The sequence below is a fragment of the Ovis aries genome, chromosome 15 (assembly GCF_016772045.2).
Source record: "Ovis aries strain OAR_USU_Benz2616 breed Rambouillet chromosome 15, ARS-UI_Ramb_v3.0, whole genome shotgun sequence".
Lineage (NCBI taxonomy): Eukaryota > Metazoa > Chordata > Mammalia > Artiodactyla > Bovidae > Ovis > Ovis aries.
Window position 1 is genome coordinate 37,306,349 of NC_056068.1, and position 11,097 is coordinate 37,317,445.

Genomic DNA, 11,097 nt, shown 5'->3' on the forward strand with positions numbered 1-11,097 from the left:
GCTATTTCAAATCCTAAAAGATGATGCTGTGGAAGTGCTGCACTCAATATGCCAGCAAATTTGGAAAACTCAGCAATGGCTATAGGACTGGAAAAGGTCAGTTTTCATTCCAATCCCAAAGAAAGGCAATGCCAAAGAATGCTCAAACTACTGCACAATTGCACTCATCTCACATGCTAGTAAAGTAACCCTCAAAATTCTCCAAGCCAGGCTTCAGCAATATGTGAACCATGAACTTCTAGATGTTCAAGCTGGTTTTAGAAAAGGCAGAGGAACCAGAGATCAAATTACCAACATCTGTTGGATTATAGAAAAAGCAAGAGAGTTCCAGAAAAAAACATCTATTTCTGCTTTATTAACTATGCCAAACCCTTTGACTGTGTGGATCACCACAAACTGTGGAAAATTCTTTGTTTTTTTTTTTTTTCCAACTCACAAATCTTTAAAAACAACAACAACAACAACAACAACAGTTCAGGTTTAGTCACTCTCACAAGACATTTATAAACCTCGAGGTGGAGAGGTCATACTCGGGGAAGCTCCACACTTTATGTGTTTCTCGGAGATTTGATAATCAGTCTTGGATCAATTAACTCTCTCCAAAAAAACGGTTATCCTCTTCTGCTGCGTCACAGCATACTCCACTACCTCAGCTCCATTTTCGTTGTGATAAACCAAATCAAATTTCCCAGGTTCTTTCATAGTAGGTAAGGATGAAATAATTTCTTTGTCTACTTGCTGGGTCTCTGGGTTATGGCTTAATATTCTTCCTTCCTTGTAGTCAGAGACATCAGGAGAATAATTGGATATTAGTTCCAAAAGCTTAAATGCAATTTTTTCTCCAACTTGAGAAGCAGCTGCTAACAGTGGTAAGAGACTGTAGTCCTTCTTGTGTGTCTCTATGGGATTCTGGATGATGGTAGATGAGTTTGTCACCATTTCATTCAAATGTTGTTGCTTCTGATAGTCGGCATTTCTATTTAAAACATAGGGAACAGCATGCCCTCTTCCTCGACCTCTCCCCCGCAAACCCCGCCCCCTCGCTCCCTTCCAGGAAAGAAGGTCCTCTCCTCTGCCCCAACCTCTTCCCAGACTAGCGGGTAGAGTCACGTTGGGAGGAGGACAGAGGACTGTTTGGGTCTGACTGCTTCCATCCAGAGGCGTTTGGAGCCTGTGATGATGGCCCTGGACGATTTCTTCCTACAAAGAGGCCTACAGTCTTTAAGAACTCTGCAGTACACTCTGGGGTGCTTTTTAGCATCGCGCATTGATCGTCTGACTCTGAACTAGAGTCTGAACACGAAGATGATGTTCTGGAGGTCTTGCCCTTGACAGGGACAGAGGTAAAACCAGTTTTGGGAATCAGTTTGTTTGTAGCTGTGGTTTTCACAGAGGATCCGTCCTTTGACACATCAGTCGAGATTTTCTCTGAGGAATCTCTGACCTCTAAGATGACGTTGCTGAGACCATCACTGATTGGTTCATGGTAAGACTCAGACTCCGAGGAGGAATCAGGACTGTGTTTTGTACGGACGACCATGCCACCTTTCCTGTTGGCTTCCACAAGGCTGTTTCTAGTAGGAAGAGCTTTAGGGCTGCACTTCTAGAGGGTCCACTCTTTCACAGACTGTGCTTTAGAAGACTTGGGAGTCTTGGCATGTTTTTTATATTCACGTTTCTCCTTTTTCTTTGGCGACTTTTTTGCAGTCTCTCCATCATCAACCTCCACTGCATCACACGTGGCTGTGTTTTTCCTCGTTTTTTTTACTCACACTCTGGTCTGTGGCGGCTTTCGGTTCTAAATCCAAGGTCTTCTCACTGTTATTGTTCTCATGCCTCTTCCAATGCTTCTTTGAATTTCTGTAGTCTAGATCAGTTTCTTCACCTTCGTCCAACTTAAATGCCCACTTCTTTGCTTTTCTAGGTAATAAATGAGTACTATTCCCATTACTAACTGTTACAGGACTCTCAGCAATTCCTTTCTCTTCTAATTTAACGCAGGTGCGCGCTCTCGGCGGGGGGCAATAGTGCCCGCTCCATGTAGAGGCTCAGGAGGGCCCCGGATCTGAAGCCGAAGCGCTGGCGGATCAGAATGATGAGGTCTGTGATGACTTGGCATCCGTTCAGGTCGATGAGAAGCTGGAAAGACGTGCAGTACAGGGCGCCGGGTGGTGGGTAATAGAATTGAAGCCATAGCCTAACCGTCTTGGAGGCTGCCATCTTGCTCGATGCCTGGAAAATTCATAAAGAGATGGGAATGACCTCCCTCTTGAGAAATCTGTATGCAGGTCAGGAAGCAACAGTTAGAACTGGACATGGAACAACAGACTGGTTTCAAATAGGGAAAGGAGTACATGAAGACTGTATATTGTCACCCTGCTCATTTCACTTTTATGCAGAGTCCATTATGAGAAACACCAGGCTGGATGAAGCACAAGCTGAAATCAAGATTATCAGAAGAAATATCAATAACCTCAGATATGGTGGGCTGCCGTCTATGGGGTCGCATAGAGTCGGACACAACTGAAGCGACTTAGCAGCAGCAGCAGCAGCATGCAGATGACACCACCCTTACAGCAGAAAGTAAAGAAGAACAAAAGAGCCTCTTGATGAAAGAGGAGAGTGAAAAAGTTGGCTTAAAACTCAACATTCAGAAAACAAAGATCATGTCATCTGGTCCCATCACTTCATGGGAAATAGATGGGGAAGAAGTGACAGACTTTATTTTCTGGGCTCCAAAATCACTGCAGATGGTGATTGCAGCCATGAAATTAAGACACTTACTCCTTGGAAGAAAAGTTATGACCAACCTAGACAGCATATTAAAAAGCAGAACATTACTTTGCCAACAAAGGTCCATCTAGTCAAGGCTATGGTTTTTCCAGTAGTCATGTATGGATATGAGAGTTGGACTGTAAAGAAAGCTGAGTGCAGAATTGATGGTTTTGAACTGTGGTGTTGGAGAAGACTCTTGAGAGTCCCTTGGACTGCAAGGAGATCCAACCAGTCCATCCTAAAGGAAATCAGTCCTGAATACTGATTGGAAGGACTGATGTTGAAGCTGAAACTCCAATATTTTGGCTACCTGATGTGAAGAACTGACTCATTTGAAAAGACCCTGACGCTGGGAAAGATTGAAGGCAGGAGGAGAAGGGGATGACAGAGGATGAGATGGTTGGATGGCATCACCAACTCAGTGGACATGAGTTTGTGTAAACTCCGGGAGTTGTGAGGGACAGGGAGGCCTGGCATGCTGCAGTCCATGGGGTCACAAAGAGTCTGACATGACTGAGTGACTGAACTGAACTAACAGATAAAGTAGATAGCATGCAAGAATAGTGAGACATTTAAGTAGAGAGGTGAAAAGAATCAAAAAGAAATGTTGGAGATATAAAACATTGTAATAAAATGAAATATGCCTTTAATGATCTTAGTAAACTGGCTATGGCTGAGGAAAGAATCTTAGAATCATGGCTATGTCAACAGAAACCTCCAAAACAGAAAAGCAAAAAAAAAAACAAAGTAAATATCCAAGGACTAGGGGACAGCTACAAAAGGTGTAACATATGTGTAATAAAAATATTAGAAGAAGAGAAAGAGAAAGGGAAAGAAGATATATTTGAAACAATAATGACTGAGACTTACTATGAATTAATGTTAGACAGCAAACCATAGATCCACAAAGCTAAGAGTATATCAAGCAGAATAAATGCAAAAAACAAAATCCAGGGAGCAGCCCAAGATGGCTGACTTCGAGGATCGGGTGTCGGATGAAGAGAAGGTATGCATAGCTGCTAAATTTATCACTCATGCACCGCCAGGGGAATTCAATGAAGTGTTCAACAATATCTGGCTACTACTTAATAATGATAATCTCCTCAGGGAAGGGGCAGCACATGCATTTGCCCAGTATAACATGGATCAGTTCATGCCTGTGAAGATAGAAGGATATGAAGATCAGGTCTCAATTACAGAACACGGTGACCTGGGTAATAGCAGATTTTTAGATCCAAGAAACAAAATTTCCTTTAAGTTTGATCTCTTATGGAAAAAAGCAAGTGACCCCCAGCCAGAAGAAGTAGACGGAGGTCTGAAGTCTTGGAGAGAATCCTGTGACAACACTTTAAGGGCCTATGTGAAAGATCATTATTCCAACGGCTTTTGTACTGTTTATGCTAAAACTATAGATGGGCAACAGACCATTATTGCATGCATTGAAAGCCACCAGTTTCAGCCTAAAAACTTCTGGAATGGTCGCTGGAGATCAGAATGGAAGTTCACCATCACACCATCTACAGCCCAGGTGGTTGGAGTACTTAAGATTCAGGTTCACTATTATGAAGATGGCAATGTTCAGTTGGTTAGTCATAAAGATGTACAGGATTCAGTAACTGTTTCGAATGAAGCCCAGACTGCCAAGGAGTTTATTAAAATCATAGAGCATATGCAGAAAATGAGTATCAGACAGCAATTAGTGAAAACTATCAAACGATGTCAGACACCACATTCAAAGCCTTGCGCCGGCAACTTCCTGTTCCCCACACCAAAGTCGACTGGAACAAGATACTCAGCTACAAGATTGGCAAAGAAATGCAGAATACTTAAAGGCTGAATGTAGGATTCTTCAGTACATGGAAAGAAAGGATTCAACGTGTGGTCATATGATAAATAAGTGATTTATAAACAAGAGTGATATTTTGCTAGGGCTTTCAAAAGTTAACAGGTTTTCTAGCCTAATGGAATACTGTTGAACCTAGAGCACTGTCTTGATTCTTTTGTGTTTTCTGCCTTGTAATTTTGTTTTCACTATATCTACTTGTAAATTTTTCTTTTTTAATTCTGCCACATTTAATGATGGAGAGAGATATCTACCCTGGAGTCATTTTACTGTTTAGAACATTTTCCTAGCCATGAAGCCCTATTACTGACATAGACAGGTAATATATTCAATACTTTTCCACCCCATCCTTCAAAGTACTTCTGCTGTTTAGTGGTTTTTACTGATTAACCAACAGCTAAAGAGGCTGTTCTGAAAACTGTAGCTGAATGGAAGACACATTCATCCTTCTCCCTCCAGTTGCTTTGATCATCATTTATAACATCTCTTAACTGTAGTTTCATATGTTTGGATTGGGGCTTTTCAGGTTCATTTTGGAGGCCAAGGAAGTTTTCTGGAAATTCCATCATAGCTAACTTCTCTGGGGAAGTTGTTTTTAAATCCAAAGACTTGAACCACATTCCCTACATCAACATGTTTGCTTTTTCCCTTTCCTTCATTGTCTCCTTCCCACCTAGTACCATTATAGTTATAGACGTGCATTTTCAGAAGAGTGTTATCCATTTTTATTACTGTTTTTTTAATATTTGAAAACTGCTGACATACTAGGGGTATAGTAGAGTAAAAAACTTGAAGAAATGCAGATGTTGAAGGAATAATAGGTATCTTTTGCTTTAATACTTTGTGGCAGGATTGTACTATAAGTGAATGAATCAAACAACTATGTTAATCACAAACAAAAAACTAAAAATGAACCAAAGTGAAAAGGATAACTTTAAGGCAGTATCTTTCAATTGTAACCTGTTATTTAAGGGAATACTAGTGATTTGTTCTAAATAGGATGTAATACTTATTCCAAATTACTCTTCCTCCGTCCTGCCTGCCAACTCAAATATAACTGTGATATAGCAACCCTTCCCAGGTTTATTGGCAGGTACAGGTATGATCTCAGAATACACAGGTGACATAGATATGATATGACAACTGGTAATGGTGGATTCATTTACATTGTTTACACTTCTATGACCAGGCCTTAAGGGAAAGTCAGTTTTTTAAAAACCGAGTAGTGTCTTCCTCCAAACACACGTCAAAAAAGAAGGCTGTTTGTGTTTTGGCTTTGTTTTTGCTGAGTAATACAGTCAAGCAAGAGTTTATTTTTAAGTGACCTGTTGATTTGTGTTAGCATTTTTGTTTATTTCAAATAAAATATATTTGTATTACTTGTAAAAAAAAAAAAAAAAACAACCAACCAAATAATAACAACAAAGAAACCCCTATAAGTAGACACATAATTTTCAACTACAGAAAATCAAAGATAAAGAAGCCAGAGTTTAAAAAGCATCTTACCTATAGAGGAAAAAGATGAAAATTACACCTGACTTTTCCTCAGAACCCATGCAAGCAAGAAGAGAGGGAAATGAACTATTTAGTGTTAAGGGAAAAAGAAAAAAAAAATCCCATCAACCTAGAATTCTGTACCCTTTGAAATTATTCTCCAAAAGTGAAGGCAATATAAAGACTTTCTCAGACAAATTAAAATTTAAGGGGACTTCCCTAGTGATCCAGTGGCTAAGATACTATATTCCCAATGCCAGGGGCCTGGGTTCAATCCCTGGTCAGGGAACTAGATCCCACATGCTGCAACTAAGAGTTCACATACCATAACTAAAGATCTCACATGCCACAATGAGTATTGAAGAGCCCATGTGCCACAACTAAGACCCATCACAGTCAAATAAATAAGTAAATATAAATATTTTAATAAATAAAATTGAGGAAACTTGTTGCCAATAGACCTGCCTTACAAGAAATGTTAAAAGAAATTTCTTTAGAAGGAAAATAATACAGGTAAGCAACTCATATCTACATAAAAGAAAAAAGCATCAAAGAAGGAATAAGTAAAGATAAAATAAAAGTTACTTGATTGTCAAAAAAGATTTTCCTAATTATTAAAATATCATATTTTACCAAACAAGGTCCTGGGTGGAGAGCTTATAAACAACTGTTACAAATAATATTTGCAATGTATGAATGATGTGTGTGATATAACATAAGTGAACCCAACTATTCAACTATTGTCCACATAAGAATGAACACGAAATGATAAAACAAGAATGCCCCCACGTGGCAGCAGTCATGGGAGATCGAATCTCAACCAGGAATCAACTCTTCCCACTAAGGCAGGCAGAACTGAATCCCTGTGTTGTCACTGTAACTGGCAGAATGCTGATCACCTAGATACACAAGACAGAGTGCTCAAGTTAGAGAAAGGCAAGAAACCACAGGGCCTGGCCAGTGCAAAGATAGGTCATTCCTAGTGCAATTAGAAATTACACTTTACAAAGTATATAGAAAGTAACAATACTCCTTAGAAGTACAATTGACAAATATCAGACTCTAAATGAATTTTAAGCATGATTAAGAATTGATTCAGATTAAGAATTGATGCCCTGATACAAGGAAAAAAAACCCAGGGAAATGATAACCATATTTAACATGTTCTGAGAGTTTTGAGAGTCCAAAAACACCTGGATTCTGGAGCCAAGTTGCCCGGAATTGAACCCTAACTCTGCCACCAGCTAACTGGTGCACAGAGTGCACAGGGATAGTGAGTCTTAGCGTCAGATTTGAGCCCAAGTAATCAAACTATATATAATAAAACTTTCTCCCAGTGAGAAAGTGTCTTTCAAGATAAAGTATGAGCTGAAAAGGAAAAGTTCACACCAACTTTTACTTCCCCCTCAACATCTCTATGGCCTTGCAAACGGGCTCAAAGCAAGCAAGCTCCCATAGTTTCCCCAAAACCTGCTCCTCTCATGGTCTTTCCATCCTAGTTAATAACAACTCCATCCTTCCAGTAGCTCAGCCCAAAACCCCTGGAGTTAGCCTGGAATTCTTTCTCTCATACACACCATATATCCAATCCAGCAGTAAGTTCCAGTTGACTCTGCCTCCTAAATATGCCCTGAATCTGCCATGGCCCTTGTTCTCCATTGCTACCATTCACTCTCAGCACTTCCTGCCATGACTACTATCATAACCTCTAACTTCTCTCCTTGCATCCACCCTCACACCCTCCCCAGGGCCCCTCAACAACTTGTTTTCAATGTTGCAGCCAGAAAGTCCTCTTGCTCTGCCTCATTCTCTCTTATCACATCTGTATCACGTATCACATTTCATTCTCTAGATTTTATTTATTATATTTTGTTACTGTAGGCCTCCTCTACTAGAATAAAAGTTTCACAAGAGCAGGAACTTTGTCTGTTCTGTGCACTGTTAAAATATAGAGCACTCACGTCACTTCTCTGCTCAAAACCTTCTATAGGTGTCCTTTGTCTGCAACATGTCAAAGTTCTTATCAGCCCTGCTAGTTATCTCCACAAACTCCCACCTCCACCCGGTGCATATTGTGGCCATTCCACCTGGCACCCCTCCTCCAGGTAGCCTCAGGACATGCTCTTTCTTTTCCTTTTAGTCCTTCACATTTCAGTGACATTGTGTCTGCCCAGTCAGTCCAAATTCAATTCCATCCCATTCACAAGACTTCCTAACTTTTTTCTTTCTTCATTTTTTTCTCAGGAGTCCACCCAAACCCATGTCCATTGATGCCATCCAACCATCTCATCCTCTGTTGTCCCCTTCTCCTCCTACCCTCAATCTTTCCCAGCATCAGGGTCTTTTCTAATGAGTCAGCTCTTCACATCTGGTGGCCAAAGTATTGGAGTTTCAGCTTCAACATCAGTCCTTCCAATGAACACCTAGGACCCATCTCCTTTAGGATGGACTGGTTGTATCTCCTTGCAGTCCAAGGGACTCTCAAGAGTCTTCTCCAACACCACAGTCCAAAAGCATCAATTCTTTGGCACTCAGCTTTCTTTATAGTCCAACTCTCATGTCTATACATGACCACTGGAAAAACCATAGCCTTGACTAGATGGACTTTTGTTGGCAAAGTAATGTCTCTGCTTTTTAATATGCTGTCTAGGTTGGTCATAATTTTCCTTCCAAGGAGTAAGCATTTTTTAATTTCATGGCTGCAGTCACCATCTGCAGTGACAGGCATTTGGAACATTTACTATTTCCTGCTCATTAGGGCTAAATAATGTGATGTCATCAATATATCAAACCAACGTGATCTTCTGTGCAATGTCCAGATGATCACACTCTTTGGATTCCTATATTGTGACAGAGGGCAGTCACAGATCATAGAATAAATTCATAAATATGGACTGATTGTTCATCCCAAATGAATGAAAACTGCTTGTGATACTCCTTACTTAAGGGTATTGAAAATACTGCATTTGTTGAATCAATAACTATATAACAAGTATCAGAACTGTATCTCTTTATAGTTTGATTTGCATTTCTCAGGGAAGCCTGGCATGCTGCAATTCATGGGATCGCAAAGAGTCAGACACGGCTGAGCGACTGAACTGAACTGAATAATTAGTGATGCTGAGCATCTTTTCATGTGCTTTTTGGCCATCTGTATGTTTTCTTTGGAGAAATGTCTGTTGAGCTCCTCTGCTCATCCAAAAATGTATAAACTATAAATGCTGGAGGGGATGTGGAGCAAAGGGAACCCTCCAACACTGTCGGTGGAAATGTAAATGAGTACAGCCACTGTGTAGAACAGTATGGAGGCTCCTTAAAGAACTGAAAACAGAGCTACCATATGACCCAGTGATTCCACTCCATATATACCCAGAGAAAACCATAATTCTAAAAGATACATGCAGCCCAATGCTCACTGAAGCATGATTTACAATACCCAAGACACGGAAGCAACCAAAGTGTCCACTGATAGAGGAATGGATAATGAAGACGTAGTATATATAGATAGATAGATAGATACACACACATGCACAATTGAATATTACTCAGCCATAAAAGGGAACTAAATAATACCATCTGCAGCAACGTGGATGGACCTAGAGATTGTCCTACTGAGTGAAGTAAGTCAGAGAAAGACAGATATCATATGATATTGCTTATGTGTAGAATCTTTAAAAAGGGTAAAAATGAACTTATCTACAAAACAGAAATAGAGTTATAGATGTAGGAAACAAACTTATGGTCACCATAGGGTAAGCATAAATTGAAAGACAGGGATTGATATATACACAGTACTGTATATAAGGTATATAGCTAATAACCTACTGTGTAGCACAGGGAGCTCTACTCAGTACTCTGTAAGGGCATATATGAGTAAAGAATCTAACAGAGTGGCTAAAAGAGCGGATATAGGTATATGTATAACTGACTCACTGTGTTATACACTCAAAACTAAAACAATATTGTAATCAGCTATACTCCAATAAAAATTAATTAATTTTTCAAAAAAGGAATATCTTTTAATCCTTGAGAGTCTTTAATATAAGCTATATTCTGAAGAAAAATTCCAGAGCTTTAAAAATGTTAGATTAAGCTTCTTAATTGTATGATTAAGATTTTCTATGGATTTTTCTTAATTACAAAATCTGTCAAGAACTAAGATATGTTGAAGTCTCTTATTACTATTGTGTTATCAACTTCTGTCACTTTCTCAGAGATTCTAATTAAATAGATATGAGGTGGAACCTAGATTTATGTACTTTTAAATAGCTTCCTGTATAATTCTAATGATCATTCTTTACTACTGTGGCACACCATTATGGATGAAATTGATTCATTCATTCAACAAATATTTATGGAGTACCTACTATTCCCAGTACTCTAGACACATTGTTTGTCAGTAATACATGTGTTAACAACTTACATAAACAGTACAATTATCAAAAACAGGAAATTAACATTGGTATAATATTTGTCTAGAAGTTGATCTTTATCTTCCTTTTTTTCTTTTCTTAGTTTTTCTAGTAGCTTTTTCATTTCACACTATTGTACAATCTCCTGCTTGAAACCACAAGCACAAAATGGTTACAGTTGAAATTTTCTCTGCTCCCTACAGTAAATGTACCAAAATGCATTTTTGTCCTTTTGCATAAATGTCCCTTTAATCTTTTTTGCTATAAAATTTTTATTCACAAGCTGGTATTTTCCTGCACATTTATCTCATAATATAAGTCTAATATTTGTTCCAGATTAATATGGATAGAATCTACTTGACTTTCCTCCCTATTTATTCATCAATATACTAATCTTTCGATCAGCACTTGAACTAAATGGATGGATTTTACAGTAAATATTCCCTCTTCTATTACTTAGCTACCTATGGCAAATAGGTGTGTGGGTGGGTAGGGGTCTGCGTCTATGTAAACTTAGAGTCTGGGAAAGAAAATTGTATTTTCTTTCTGAATTTATTAAAAATCTTTCATTAT

At 39.0% G+C, this 11,097-nt stretch overlaps 2 pseudogenes; one reads left to right on the forward strand and one right to left on the reverse strand.

Annotated features, from left to right (window-relative positions):
* Window positions 1-548: 548 nt before the first annotated feature.
* LOC101117274 (coilin-like) lies at window positions 549-2,235 on the reverse strand (annotated as a pseudogene).
* Window positions 2,236-3,730: 1,495 nt separating this feature from the next.
* Window positions 3,731-4,758, forward strand: LOC114118256 (F-actin-capping protein subunit alpha-1-like; annotated as a pseudogene).
* The last annotated feature ends 6,339 nt before the right edge of the window (window positions 4,759-11,097 follow it).